The 15021-nt window shown below is 37.0% G+C and overlaps 1 long non-coding RNA gene across 1 annotated transcript; it reads left to right on the plus strand.

Moving 5' to 3' along the window:
• The first annotated feature begins 258 nt into the window (after positions 1 to 258).
• On the plus strand, positions 259 to 2131 carry LOC119559598. Its single transcript, XR_005220862.1, has 3 exons — positions 259 to 364; positions 1543 to 1702; positions 1809 to 2131. It is a non-coding gene; the product is annotated as an uncharacterized LOC119559598 (long non-coding RNA).
• Positions 2132 to 15021: the final 12890 nt, after the last annotated feature.

Consider the following 15021-nt stretch of genomic DNA (forward strand, 5'->3'; position numbering starts at 1 on the left):
ATGTTTTGACAATAAGATATGCTCTTATAATATATAAATATAATAAAATAAAATAAATATTACTAAATTGACATATACAAGTTATTAAACTTAAGGACTTATTTGTACACATTTTCTAATTTTCTTCCCCATTACTTTGACCTCTATTGTAAAGTAACGGCACGCGACAGATTTTGTCCGTCCTTTTTGCACACATGCATATGTATGTATGTATATACGAAATATTTTGACACCGCTTTGTAGCGAATTCCGCGATCACTTCGAAGAAAGCGGTTCTCCTGATCGGATGTAAAAGTGATTAATAGAGCTCGATAGACAAGTGTTCATTTAAGTGTAATAAAAAAGTGAAAAGTACAGAAAAAAGGTGAGTCAAATAAAAATACAATAATTACTTAATATTAAGGCATGTGCATGTCCACGTTTTTTTTGTCGCATTTTTCCTCTTTGAGTTTCTTCTTTGTTGTGCGCGTATTATTTCGTGATAATTTAGATAATACATTTGAAGAAATTAAAGCTTAAAAGAGCATTACATTTAAAACAAAAAAAGACATACGGTTGTGTAATAAACATGAAGTGGATAAAAAATACGCGAAAGAAATGAAGAATATGAAAGGAAATTAAGTGAAAACCCGCGCAAACAAGATAAAAGGAGTATAATGCAAGTTATCCAGCTCATGATCCCAACCTCTTTACCCAATTTATAAACAAACTCTTCATATACAATTCTTAGCTGAGAACGCTTTCCAGCTCGAGCGCCCAGCCGCCTTACCCAAGTCATAAACAATTTCTTATAAACAATTCTTAGCTGGGATCCCCTTACTCAGGGTTCCCACAGAATCCCAATTAGCTCCCCCACTTCAATCGTAGTTCATTATTAAGATTCAATTGCGCCGCAGTCCTCCTAACATAAACTAAGCTGGGTCCAGCTAATGTAAACACAAGCAACACACCCGGCGAGCCCCAAAACTACAGCGTAATCCGTTTGGCAATTGAGCAGAGAATTAGATCATCCGATTTCCCGACTCTCTGGAGTCCAACCCTTGTCCAACTCTTAATGAGTTCCCCAATTCTCTTAAACCGAGGTTTGATTATCAGATAAGCGGCCCTTGGCCAGGAGTCCGTTTTTGCATACGAGAAGATCGGTTGTATAAGATGTTAATTGTGAACCGCCAAGAATAAAAGTCGATACTAAGGAAATGTTGAGAAGTTTAAACTAAGTGAATAAAAAATAAAAATAAATTTTTTTAAATAATTCACGAGTGAAGTTATTAATTTGCACGAGAAGGAAAACACTAAAAGGGCGCAAAAAAGACGCTTTACTGCCGTTGCATTCGGCTCTGTGGCGTCGCAGTTTTTTCACCTATTTCTTTATAATATTTTTTTGTTCTTTCACGTGATATTTCCCTAAATCTAACTAATTTTGAAATTTTTAAAAAATAAAAACGAAATAAATTTAAACAATATTTTGGTCTTATTTAAATCCCTTCATATGAAAAAACCTACTCGAAACTTATTATAAAACTACTTAACTTTTTCTTATAGATACAAATTTATTTCAACATATTGTACCCTGAGAAAGAAGCAATTTTATCTAGTAAATGGGACACATTTAAGGAAAAGGTTTTTTGCTTTTACGAAGAGCAAATACAAAACAAAGAGCGACTTAAACTATTAAAGACAGTTCAGAAAACTGTATCACTTGGTAATGTATAATTTTTTTTACATTTTTAAATTGTATCTTATAGTAAGCTTGACTTTTTCTAAATTATGCCATTACCAAAAATCTAATAACATATTCTTATTCACAGATTACAAGGACGTCATTTACACTGTATTGCTCACATCTGTCATCTTAAATAAATCGTGGACCGTCATTAAAGGAACCAACAAGCGAAAGAAATTATCACTACTGGGACTCGCAGGAAAGTTTTGTACGCACATGCAGGCGTACGAATGTGGCAAAACACATGTGATCATAAAAAACATTGAACGCTTTACTAGCTGCTCTATGCATACATATGTATCATATAAATTTTAAGAGTTACGTTAAGTACAAATGTATTTAAAACAAAAGTAATGATGACGTGTTAGCATGGTTAAAAATAGAGTTTAAGCAGAACAATTGTTTGAATTATATGTTTACGTTTATTTTCAATAAAAACACATTCTTATTTAGGTCTTTATACAATATAAATCACGCTTGTTTTAAACTACAGATTGGTTTAAATTGAATATGCACCATAATATTATGGTTTAAATAATACATTTAAGGGGGTATTCTAGTCTAGAAATTTGAAAAAATCGAAAATTTTTTTTTTCATAATTCGATAGTTTAGATATTCAAAAATATCTCCCTAAACGGATTTTTCAAAATTAAAATTATTTTTAAAATTATGGCTGATTAAGAGAATGTAAGTTATACGTGCTATTCTATCAGTTACACTGCCTGAAATTTAACGTAAAACCTTAAACGCGTTTTTCTCCAAACTACTTTTTCTGATACGGTAGCCATAATATTTCAAGTTCTAATCAGCCGACTTACTTAAAATTTGGCATGAATATTCTTTCAATATCTCTCTATCGCATGAACTAACAAAAAATAAGAATTTAAAATTTGTAATATTTTTAAAAAATTCGATAAAATTAAAAAATTAGTAAAAAAAAACGACCTTTTTTTAAGTGGCCGGCATTTTTTGAAAAAAAATTTTTTTTTTAGTTTTGCTGGTTCATGACATAGCGACATTCGTACTGATTAAGAACCTTTTTTTTATTTTTAAGATGGCCACAAGGGTAGGAATCATGGCGACGAGGACACGGCCTTTTTTTTCCCCTCTACTTCAAGGACGCATAGCTCGACAAAAAAAAAAATTTTTTTTTAAATTTTTTTTATGTACTCTTCTAAGTTAAATAAACAAATGATAAAAAACCCGACACTAAAAATATCAATTGTTTAGTTTTAATTAATTGTTAAAAAAGGCTCGAAACTAGAGCCTCTAAACTAGAATACCCCCTTAAATCAAACATAAAGTACAGTTCTTTTAACGGGGATTATATTTAATTTAAATACAATTTGTATTTATAATAACAGTACAGTTCTTTTAACGCGGATTATATTTAATTTAAATACAATTTGTATTTATAATAAGGTTCATCCCAGTCTGATTTAAATATGAGAATTATTTAATCCAAATAAAAATATGCTGAGTTTGAGGGCGGGCTATATTTATTTTAACTATAAAAACCATTCAAATGAAATATTCTATTTACTGGAACTAAATATGAAAATTGTTTGTGGGGAAGACAACAAATATGCCACCCTTATATTTATAATTAATAACGCACGAATAGGTTATATTAAAATGTATAGCGTTTATTCGGAGCGGCAGACGGACTGTGAATGTATAAAAAGCTTGGCTCCAAGATCTTCATATAGACATATGCAGGCTTACAAAGTAGTTGCTGAATAGATAAGCGACAGCTTTATGGGTATAAGAAAGAAGGCGAAAGATAAGCAGAGAGCTATGCAGGTGCCGTCGTACACCTATGCGCGCATGACTAGGCGCTGGCGATCTGCTCCGAACATACTCCCCCCGTTGGAAGAGGTAAGGTTCCAACTATCTCGGAATCGATGGGCAGAACGGCTAGCTTGGCGACGGCTCTCTTGATCAGACCCGTAGCTGTACGGACCATAGCTACTCTGATGACTCCGTCCCCGCCGGGTATGACTTCTTGGATGCACCCAAGCTGCCATCTCAAGGGTGGAACGTTGTCCTCCTTAAGCAAAACTATGCGTCCAACCTTGATGTTAGACGTTTCGACGCGCCACTTGCTCCTCTCTTGAAGTAGGGACAAATACTCGTCGCTCCACCTTTTCCAGAAATGTTGCTGCATCTGGGTAACCCGCTGCCATCTGCTGAGGCGGTCTTCGCGGAGATGAGTAATGCCAGGCTCAGGAAACTTAGTGTAGCTGGAACCCTTCAGGAAATGCGCCGGTGTTAGCACCTCAAGGCTTTCAGCATTTTCTGAAATTGGACAGAGTGGACGGGAGTTAAGGATGGCAGAAATCTCATATGCAAGAGTTCTTAATTCATCGATGGCTAAAATGGATGCACCGACGACTCTGTAGAAGTGAAATTTAGCTGACTTCACAGCGGCCTCCCATAAACCACCGAAGTGCGGGGCACGCGGAGGGATGAACTTCCAATCGATCCCATCAGCTAAACAGACGGAAGATATCGATGCTGTGTGCTGCTCGCTCAAAAAGAGCTCTTTCAGCTCGGCAAGCTCTCTCTTTGCACCGACAAAGTTTGTAGCATTGTCGCTCCAAATGGTACGCGGACTGCCTCTAAGGCTGATGAATCTCCTCAGCGCTGCGATGAAAGAATCCGTCGTAAGATCCTGGACCACTTCCAAATGAGCAGCCTTCGTGGAAAAACAGACAAAGACGGCGATATAGCACTTGTGGGGTGCCTTATTTCTGGCCTCTGCTTTATGATAGAATGGCCCACAATAGTCCACTCCTGTGGTATGAAACGCTGGATTAGGCTGCACTCTATTTGCGGGAAGGCTACCCATGACGTGCTCCCAAGTAACAGGCTTCATTCGGAAACATCGGACGCATTTGTTGATAACGCTGGCGACGAACTTGCGGCCTCCAATCGGCCAGTACCTTTGCCGTAATGCGGCAAGCAGCGCCTGCGATCCTCCATGCAAATATTTCTCATGATAATAAACGATGATCGCCTTGGTGACTGGATGATCCTTGGGCAACAGTATCGGATGCCTCGTGTCGTAGTCCAAGTTTGCGTTCTGAAGCCTTCCACCCACGCGAAGTAACCCATCGGAGCCGAGTATAGGTCTAAGCGAAACCAGCTTGCTTTTCTGTGGAAACGGCTTGCCCTGGCTAAGAGATCCATACTCCTTCGCCAAGTTAACCTGTTGGATGCTCCTCAGAAGAAGTACAGTTCCAGAGTTGATCTCCTCCACCGAAAGTCGACCTTTTAACGGCGCAGATTTGGCTCTGCAATTTGAAATGAATCGATAAATGTATGCAAATACGCGCTGCAACTTATCGAAAGAGTTGAGGAATTTGCAGTTTGATGAACTGTCTATGCAAACGGCCCCAATTAGAGCCACAGAACGGCGCTCTGGAAGATCCTTTACTGAGTCTAGCAGGGACGGCCAATTTGACGAGCTTTGCAGAAGGAATGGAGGCCCGTTAGCCCAAAGGGAATGTTCCAACAATTCTCTTGGGGTACATCCTCGCGATACGACGTCTGCCGGGTTCAAGTTTGTAGGAACGTGATGCCAAGACATGTCTTTCGTCATCTCCTGAATTTTCGCGATTCTGTTTGATACGAAAACGTTAAACTCCCTCGGAGGTTGCCGAATCCACGCCAACACAATGGACGAGTCCGACCAGCAATGAAAGGTGCAATCGAAATCTATGGCTTCCTTGGCGTTTACGATTAGCTCAGCCAATAAAAGCGCTGCGGAAAGTTCTAATCTTGGAATTGTTAAGGCCTTCAATGGAGCTACCCTTGACTTGGCACAGAGCAGATGGACTTTCGATTCTCCATTGGTCTCCGATCGCAAGTATAGACACGCTCCATAAGCTGACATGCTAGCATCGCAGAATCCATGCAACTCAACGGAAGCCCTTGGTTGGAGTACGAATCGTGGGAATTTTAAGTTCTGTACGACCGATAACTGTGAGGTCAACTCCCCCCATGACGAAAGAATGGGCTCTGGCAGTGCATCATCCCAATCCACGTTCGCACTCCATAGAGATTGCAAAAAAATCTTAGATTTTGTGATAATAGGAGTTATTAAACCGAGTGGATCATAGAATTTGGCAATCGTCGACAATGCAACCCGCTTAGTGGGTCGTTGATTGGTTGGCAGTTGAGAAAAATGAAATAGGAGCTGATCAGAAGATGGATCCCAGACTAGTCCCAATGCCTTGGCGACATCCGATCCATCGTGAAATTTGATTAACTGCTCCTTGTCGCATTCAGACTCTCCGTCTAGGGCTGCTGACTCATTCGAACACCATTTGCGAATTGGAAAGTGGCCTCGCGAAAGTAATTCCTTCACCTGACGACGAATTTCTCTCACCTCCTCAACTGAGTCCCCACCAGATATTAAGTCATCCACATAGAAATCTCTACGAACAATTTTTGCTCCAATAGGAAATGATTCCTCCTCATCGTAAGAGAGTTGATGCATGGCCCTTATAGCCAAGAAGGCAGCTGGCTTGGTTCCGTAAGTCACCGTGTTCAATTTAAAAACACTCAATTCTTTCCTGGAGCTCTCTCTCCAAACGATGCACTGCAAGAAATCATCCGGGTACGAGACACGCACGCAACGGTACATCTTGCAGATATCTCCACAAAGAGCAACTTTAAAAAATCGAAAGCGAAGCAGTATATTGAAGATTTTTTGTTGAATTGTTGGTCCTGCCAGAAGTAAGTCGTTCAGAGAGCTACCAGAAGTTGATTTAGCAGATCCATCAAAAACGACACGAAGCTTCGTACTCGTGCTCTCCTGCTTATGTACGCAATGATGGGGCAAAAAGAATTGTGTTTCTGGCGGTTCCTTAGTTACAAGAGACATGTGACCTAGATCGATATACTCCCTCAAAAATGCTGAATACTGTGCTTTCAGGGCTGGGTTTCTATCTAATTTAGCTTCCAAACTCTTGAAACGACGACGAGCCAAGCAATAAGAATCACCTAAAGATTCGAATCCGGAAGTGGACAAGAGACGAACAGAGTATTGGCCGTTTCCAAGTCTAATGCAATTTTCATTAAAAAGTTGCTCACATCGGAAGTCTTCCGACAACAAAGATGGCTTAGACGAAGTGAAGTCCTCAATTTCCCAAAATCGCTTTACAATGGCGGAAAGTGTGTCATCGGAATGATCAGCTGGGTCCTTGATGCTGGCTTGTAAAACCGACTTATGAGTTGGCATGTTCGATGATAACCCTCCAGAGACTATCCAACCAAGCTTGGTGTTCTGAAGAGTTGGCAAAGCCCTATCCAAATGAATTTGTCCCATAGAAATTATTTCGAAAAACAACCCAGCGCCGAGTAAAAGGTCAATTCGTTGTGATTGATTGAAATTAGGGTCAGCGAGTGAAATGTTTTGCGGTATCCTCCACGATGTTGCATTTATATTGAAATGGGGTTGATAATCAGTAATACTGTGAGTCACAACCGCTGTGAATGCCGCACGATAGCTTGCATCCCGTGATTGCACAAGAATATCGACAGTCTTATCAGAGATCATGGAAGATTCTCCTATCCCAGAAATCGACGTTTGCGATCTTCTATGATTCAAGTTTAGTTGGCTAGCTAAGCGAGAGGTTATGAAGTTTAGCTGGGAGGCCGAATCTAAAATTGCTCGGCAAGGCATGAATGCTCCAATTCTATTTCTAACGTAGATAATAGCAGTTGGAAGCAACACGTAGTCGATCGGCAAAATATTTAAGGTTTTGGGTGGAGGGCTTGGTATATGATGACCAGGATGCGATGATGTATGCGAACATGATACTAATGCTGATGAAGTAGATGGTAATGGCTGAGAGCTCGAGGATGGATCGCATGATGGAGATGAAAATGAGGTTGATGTTGCGGATGGGTCATGGTTCATGTGTAATAATGAATGATGCTTCATGCGACAATACTTGCAGTGAGTCGACTTGCATTGCTGCAAACTATGCCCCTTGCGCAAACAGTTGAGGCAGAGGTGCAACTTCTTTGCTTCTCTATATCGAAGATTCGGACTCAAATTTAAAAATCGAGAACACTTTGGCAAATAATGATCCCGTGCATCGCAAAATAGGCATGTCAAATGATTTGAGTTAGTAGCAGAAGCAATAAGTGTATTTTGGTTATATTTGTGCAAGTTTTTTCCCACCTGCTGGCCTGGTGTTTGAGTTACCAAGGCTTGATCCAAGTTTTCCATCATCCTGCACCTCTTTTCCAAAAACGATTCCATAGCATCCCAGGTAGACAGCTCAGTGATTGACAAATCCTCTTCCCATTTTTCCCGCGTCCTCTGATCCAGTTTCCGAGTGACGATGTGAATTAAAAGTCCATCCAAAATTTGTTGCGTATTGGCCAGGGTTCGAATTGCTCGCAGATGCGAATTCATGCAATCGCTCAGCTCCCGAAGACCCTTCGAAGATCCCTTCTCGACACCCTTTAAACCGAATGTTGCCTGTACATGTGCCTGAAAGTGTAAAACTTTATTATCAAATCGATTAACCAGCAAATTCATAGCCTTTTTAAAATTCGCATTCGAGGGTTCGAGCGAGCGTATGGTTTCCAGAGCCACGCCGCCCAAACTCGAACGCAAATATTGTAATTTTTCAATGTCGCTTAGCTCATCATCATTTCCGATGACCGTAGTGAAAGTCGCAAGAAAATCCGGCCACTCAGAGTAGGATCCATGAAAACGAGCAATTTCCAAATTTGGCAACCGAGGCTTCCTAGATCGAAAAGAAAGATCCGCATTATTAGTGATGTCAATAGATGTTGAATTTGCAGCGGTTGAAGCCGGCAATTGTGACTTGCGATGAGCCGCCAAGCCTCGGTTTAGTTTCGCCTTCACATCCATGAAGACTTCAGCAAATTCAATCCGATGGTCGCTTGAGATCTCTGCAAAATCCAGTCTTTCCAACGATGTCTGCGCAGAATCAAATGCCTGGTTTAAAGAATTGATCCATTCCATTCGCGCCAGCAAATCAGCTTCGTCAAACTGATTAACCGCATCAGCGTTTAAATAACATTTCATCGAGCTCATTTGCCGCAAAATAGATTGGGCTTTGACTCGGTAGTAGTCGACGTCACTTGTGGATTCATTTTGAGCCCGAACCGAGTTTTCCGTATCAGACATTTTTCAATTACGAGAATGGAAAAAAATGAAATGAAAATGAAATAAAATAAAATGTCCGACCGCGTTAGAGGCACAAAATACCGTATACCCTTTGCCGCGAAAACGTGAAGGTTAACAAGCGTCGCCGCAACGGAACCTTTATCTTGGTTGTTGTTGTTCTTGTCGATAAATTGCCTGCCTAGCAACAGCGGATTATGTAACTGGCAAACGAATGTATGTATGGCTATATGTACATATATATATGTAATATGCGCTATTAACAAAGATTAAATGCAATTCACTTTGTTAAGAATTATTTGCACAACACAGTTTTGGTGTTTTTCACAGCGCAAAATGTACAAAAAATCCAACGGCCGGCTGTGCACTTTTATATGCACATATGTATGTATGTATGTTCGTATGTTTGTGACCGAATGCACGAAAACGACAGCGAAACAAAGCGTTTGTTTAAACTATATTAAACAACCGCGAGACCGAGTTGCAGACTCCGATAAAAACTGCTATCACGTCGGGGTCACCAAATGTTTGTGGGGAAGACAACAAATATGCCACCCTTATATTTATAATTAATAACGCACGAATAGGTTATATTAAAATGTATAGCGTTTATTCGGAGCGGCAGACGGACTGTGAATGTATAAAAAGCTTGGCTCCAAGATCTTCATATAGACATATGCAGGCTTACAAAGTAGTTGCTGAATAGATAAGCGACAGCTTTATGGGTATAAGAAAGAAGGCGAAAGATAAGCAGAGAGCTATGCAGGTGCCGTCGTACACCTATGCGCGCATGACTAGGCGCTGGCGATCTGCTCCGAACAAAAATATTTAAAATAAATATAAAAATATAATACTTTTTACTATGGAATATATTTAATTTAATTATTTTGTACTATTTTAACATATTTGATCAAAATTTAAAATTAGTTGGATTTACTACGAGATTATTCAAAAAATAATTAACTATTTAACGTTTTCGTTTTTACGATTTTCATGTTAGGATCTAAACCGCTGGGAAAAATAGTTGAAACGTTGGCGAAATAGTGACATTTACGATGTTTTTTCTACCAGTGTATAAATTCATTAAAGGTTCTGTGGCTTCGATCCACTGTTCCGACAGTCTGATGATGGTGTGCTGTTGATGTTATATGTTTGATATTTAAGTTTTTGCATAGATGTTCGATTAAAGAATTTTTGTATTCTGTTCACATGTCCGTAATGAACATCTTCATTGGACCGTACTTTAGAACATATTCTTCGAATGTTTTTGCATTTTTATTTGGTACTGGTTTGGCAACAAGGTACTTTAACAGATCACATATTAAGGTGACTGCATATTCATTTCCTTGATCTGATTTCGGTAGTGGACCGATCGTATCAACAATTACCTTATCGAATACCATTTCTGGTGTTTCTGTAAGTGTTAAAGGAGTTTTATTATGTCTTGGCGTTTTCGACATTTGGCATTTTGGAAATTTACGTATGTACTGGGTTATGTCTTTACTCATTCCTTTCCAATAGCAGTGTCTTTTGACCTTGGCCAAGGTTTTTGTTATACCTGAATGTCCTCCTTGAATGGGATCGTCATGTAATGTAGAGAATATTTTTTTTTTTAATTATTTTTTTTTAATTTATTAATTGAAATATTTTCAAAGATATTATCCCATGGTGCCATTTTAAGTTGGGTAATTTTTTGTTTACCAGCCTGCAGTTCAAGTCTTTGAAAAAACTGACCTAAGTCAAGAGTTCCATTAGTATACAAATTAAGTTTCTCACTAGTGAATTGATTAAAAAAATTTATTTTTATTTTTAACAATCACTTATTCACTATTACAATTTTACAATAGGTCGAACTTATTTAATTCACTGCTCTTGTATTTATTCTCGAATTATTGTTCTGCTCGATTCGGATCTCAAAAACGGACTGCCTGCTCTCTGGTTCAATGATCAATAATCAAACCTCGGCTTAAGAGATTTTATCCCCAAAAATTGATAAAGAGAATGACTAAAGAGAGTCGGAAAATAGGATGATGCAATTTGCCAATTAAATTCGAAGTCCAATCTTGGCCGGAAATTGGTGTTTACATTAGCGGAGTTTAGGGACCGCTTTGGGGATCTTTTTGTTTACGTTAGCGGACTCGGGACTCGCTTTGGGGATCTTTTGTTTACGTTAGCGGACTCAGGGCTCGCTTGGGGCTCCGATTGCTTACAATATCGGTTTGGATGTTTACAGCATCCGTTTGATTCGGACTGCGTGAAATTGATCTGGGTGGGAATGATTCGGAGGCCTGGTTGACAGAAATAGCTGACCACGGATTTATCTCGGGTCTGTCAGAGTTATTTTGAAATTAGCTCTCGGCTCAAAGTTCTTTATAAATTGGGTAAGAGCCCCTAAATAATGTGTCATATAACTCCCCCCATTCTAAATTGAATCGTCCCGATTCATTGGAACTGATGGGTATATTGAATGTAATTGATGGGTTAATTCGACAATGATATTTTCTTCTAGGGTATTTTCATTGTCGGGTATATTATTTATTTCATTATCGGAAATATTGTTTTCTGGTTCAATTTCTATATGAATTTGCCATGGTTTGAATATTAAAAATTTTCTGAATTTGATTATAATCATAATAATTAAATATATAAATGTGAATATGATTAACATTAACGTAACTGGTATTTGAGTTTGTTTAATTTGAATAAATGGATTTAGTATGTTAATATTATCGAATGTGAGTTCCGAATCATTAGATATAATATATTCGGATACTAAAAAATCTGTATATTTTCGAGCTGTGATGTATTCCAATATCTTATTGTCTACATTGGTGTAGGAAATATTATTAATTTTAGTGGTGCCATTAAAAGTTATTAAATACGACCCATTTAAATGAGTGTCATTAACTGTATTTTCTCCATTTACAAAAATGGCTCCATCTTGGATTACATCTACTTTTTTATTTTTTTCTCTGATTTTGTTACAAAAAGATTTTTCTCCATTTAGTAATCTGGTGAAACAAGAACCTTCTGGGTTAAGTGTGCAATAATTGTTAAATATTTCTGTCTTAAAATTAGACATTACATAGTACTTATTTCTACATTTTGCGACGTGATTATCAATTAATAATTTTCCATCATCATGTGAAATGGATCTTGAATTGTAAACGTCGCAGCGATCGGTAATAATAGGGTATTTTATGTAAATTATAATAAGATCTTGATGCAAAGCGATTTTAAATTCAGATATATCTAAAAGGTCTGTTATAACTACAGGTCTATTTTCGTGTTTATAAATTTCTTGTATATCGTCGTTGTTTAGAATTTTAGTATTAAATACATCGATTTTGGCGAGTGTAATTGTGTCCATTAAATTCATAAGATCGTAAGTAAGCAAACGCAGACGATATTTTCTAAGCGGAATTTCTTGATCTTTAAAGGCTGTTTTGAATTCTTCAGATAAAGATTTTATCTCTTTAAATATTTTAGAATTAATAACGAATTGATCGTTATTATTTTGTATTAAATCATCGATTTTATTTTGGACAGTTATGAAATCATCATGATCTGGTGTTCCCGCTATCCATTTCCAAATAGTGCCTATTTCATTAATGCCTCTTTTCGATCTACTGGGTATAATTTGGGAGATAAGTATTTGGATAATTTTTAAATCGTGGGATATTTCCCAAAGAAAATTGTTGCTGTCGTGACTCTTCAGAAATTCTGTTTCCAGATTAATTATATCTCTATAAAGACTTATATTAGTTATATGAAATAAATCTGCGTATGATTCATAAATAAGAACATCTTTGGTATCCTTGTAAAGAAGGAAATCATGGTTCGTGTAATCCATAATTTCGGATTTGGTTGTAGCTAACAGCAGTAATAAGTACATTATTGAAATCATTATCTGTAATTTGAAACAAATTATTTTATATTATCTTTATGAATCGTACGGTTTCTGTTATTTATAATAACTTTATTAGGGAGATTTTCCTTAACTACTTTTTTTTTGTATCTAGAATTTAGCTTGTTTCTTTCCCCATGTTTCTTTTCGTAAATTACCTCTCCTACGTGATAATTCTTATTTTGTCTATCTCTATTGTGGAAATGCAACATTTTCTCTTGAGCTTGTTGCAATAATTTAGGCATATCTTCGTGTTTGATTTTATTAAATAGTATGTCAAAAGGTCGTTGGTTGGTTATTGAGTGAATTGTTAAATTATATTTTTGTGCTGCTTTAATAATAATTTCGGAATAATCAACTAAATTAAGCTCGTCTTTAATGCAGCGAGCAATTTCTGTTAAAGTAGAGTGTGCTCTTTCTATTTGTCCGTTGGACGTACTATGTCGAGGATCTGCAAAGAAAAGAGATATCCCATTTCTTTGAGCAAAGGATTTGAATTGGGATGAAGAGAAACTTGGTTCGTTATCTATCATCAAAGATTTGGCTAATGGAAATTGTTGAAAAAAATTTCTGAAACTTTATTTTCTATATTAAGTTTATTAGGGATTTCTTTTACGACTAAGTATTTCGAGTACGAATCTATACAAGTAATGAATATAAGATTTTGGGCGTAAAATATGTCAAGATGCAAATTTTCACCTTCTCTTTCTGGAATAGGCGCTTGACCGATAGGAATCTGTACTGGGTGTCTGTTGTATTTGTTTTGATTGCAGATTGTGCAATTCTTTATAAATTCCTTAAGCTTTTTGTATAAATTAGGCCAATAATAGAGTCTAGTTATTTGCTTATAATTTTCATCAAGCCCTCTATGAGCTCTACAATGAGTTTCTGTGATAATCACGGATCTGTCTTCAGCGTCTTCGACATCCTGGACAAATGTCTTAGTGTATAAAAATGTATTTATAAAATTGTCTTTAAGTGGTTTTTGAATTCTATAAAAATCTTCTAGAGTACAGTGAACTCCTATTGTTATATTGGGTGGAATATATTCTCTTAATATTGATATTAAATTTTCTGGCGTATCATACTCTATTATATGTCTAGTATTTCCGAATACATTAATCGACTCATGTATTGTATACCTCCCCGTTGCTATTAGCAATTGTTGCTTAAACTGGTTTAAGGGTTTTCGGGTTTCTTGTATAACATTCTCAAAACTACTCTCTGCTGAATGCTGAGTATTTTGATCTGAGACCGATTCATTACTTTCCGTTAAGTTATTAATTTGTATCCTTGATAAAGCGTCCGCAACAACGTTTGTTGCTCCTGGCTTATAAATTATTTTGGGTGAATAGCTTTCAATTAAAGAATACCATCTTTTCATTTCGATATTTGGATTTTTTTGAGAAATGGAAAATGAAAGAGGTTGGTGATCGGTATAGATCTCGATGTTGTTAACCCCATATAAGTAATTACGAAGGTTTTTAAAAGCCCATACTATGGCTAAAAGTTTCTTTTTATTTGTCGCGTATAATTGTTCAGTTTTGGTTAGAGTTTTTGAAATAAATGTGATTGGTTTTCCTTCCTGAGAAAGAACCGCACCAATTGCTAAGTCAGACGCGTCAGTTGTTAGGGTAAATTTTTTATTATAGTCCGGTTGTACTAGTTCTACTTGTGCAATTAAATTTTCTTTGAGCTCGTTAAAAGCTCTTACAGCTGAATCATCAAACTGTATTAAAGTTTTACGTGATGCTTTTTTAGATACTTTGCCGTTTTGGCCTTCTAAATATTTTGTTAAAGGTTTAGCTATCTTTGCGTAATTTTGCACAAATTTTCTGTAATATCCTGTAAGGCCTAGGAAGCTTCTAAGCTCTCGAATATTTTTAGGTATCGGATATTTTACAATTGTAGAGATTTTTTCGGGATCGGTTTTGATCACATTGTGAGAAACAACGTAACCGAGAAAATTTGTTTCTAATTTAACGAACTTTGATTTTTCAATTGAAATTTTCATGTTTGCGTTCAGCAAAATTTTAATAATGAGAATTAAATCTTTGTAATGTTGTTCAATTGTTTTTGAAAATATAATTATGTCATCCATATAAACGTGACATGTTTTACCCACTTGTTCTCTTAAAATATCATCCATCGCTCGTTGGAATATTCTTGGAGCGTTGGTCATACCGAAAGGCATTCTTAGGAATTCGTATTTCCCT

This window comes from Drosophila subpulchrella, unplaced genomic scaffold (assembly GCF_014743375.2).
Source record: "Drosophila subpulchrella strain 33 F10 #4 breed RU33 unplaced genomic scaffold, RU_Dsub_v1.1 Primary Assembly Seq25, whole genome shotgun sequence".
NCBI classification, from domain to species: Eukaryota; Metazoa; Arthropoda; class Insecta; order Diptera; family Drosophilidae; genus Drosophila; species Drosophila subpulchrella.